This window comes from Triticum dicoccoides, chromosome 7B, assembly GCF_002162155.2.
Source record: "Triticum dicoccoides isolate Atlit2015 ecotype Zavitan chromosome 7B, WEW_v2.0, whole genome shotgun sequence".
Taxonomy (NCBI): Eukaryota; Viridiplantae; Streptophyta; class Magnoliopsida; order Poales; family Poaceae; genus Triticum; species Triticum dicoccoides.
In genome coordinates this window covers 637,704,516-637,705,527 of record NC_041393.1, presented here as the reverse complement: position 1 = coordinate 637,705,527, position 1,012 = coordinate 637,704,516, and positions in this window count along the sequence as shown.

The window sequence follows — 1,012 nt, the reverse complement described above, 5'->3', positions numbered from 1 at the left end:
TTCAGATCTTGTGCCGGTTCAAAGATTTTGCCATGCAGTTCGGAAAGTAAAATACTCTCACCCTCTTGCTTATTTGGATCCAAAATTTTCTTTGAAGACACAGCAAGCTGAAGAGTGTCGCACAACCCGGCACAGTGGCCAGCAAATCACCTCGTCCGGTTTATCGGATACACCAACCCAGAAACGTCGTCCAGAGGTTATTTGTTCTCCCGAAAAACTTTATCCTTTGAAGGGTTTCTTCAGATACCTCCTTATTCCATCTGATCTGAATTACCAGGCGTCTTCCAATTCGTCGGGCGGTTCATCAACCACTCAGCTGCCTCCCCTTAAAACCGTCCCTGGGTAAGTATACTGTCATTCATATTTTTCCTTCATAATCCGGTTTTACCGTGCTAATCTTTGTTTTGATGTCACGGTGCCAAAGCCCGTATGTGACGCCCGGGTAATTAAGCTACAGTAATCCCGCGTTAACGATGCCATGTCACCTCGGTTACTGTTGCTAACCTCGCGTTAGATCGAAACCGATTCGAAATCAATCAAAAAAATAAAAGTTTTCAAATATTAAAACTAAAATGTTCGGAGTGAACCAAATATTGTATAGGTAATTACGGTGGAGGATCCACATCATTATAAAATAATTAGAGACACTAAAATAAATAAACAATGACCGAAACAATAACTTAAATGTCTTTTTAATTAATAGAGAATACAAGGTACTTTACTTTTGTCCCAAACTTTTTGTGAGAACAGTTGACTTTACAAATCTAATTGAGGGGTGAGTTTCACTTTTTCCAAAAACTATAAACTATTAAATAAGAAAAGGAAAACAGAAACAAATAAAGTAAATAAAAGAAAAGATTAAAAGCAGAAAACAAAAGAACAAAAAGAAAAAAAGAAAGAGAACCCCCCTCTCCCCTAGGCCAGGAGGCCCAACTAGCCACACAGCCGGCCCAGACCCAGGCCATTAACCCCTCCCGGGGGGCACCGAAACCCTAACCCCCTTTCCCCACGA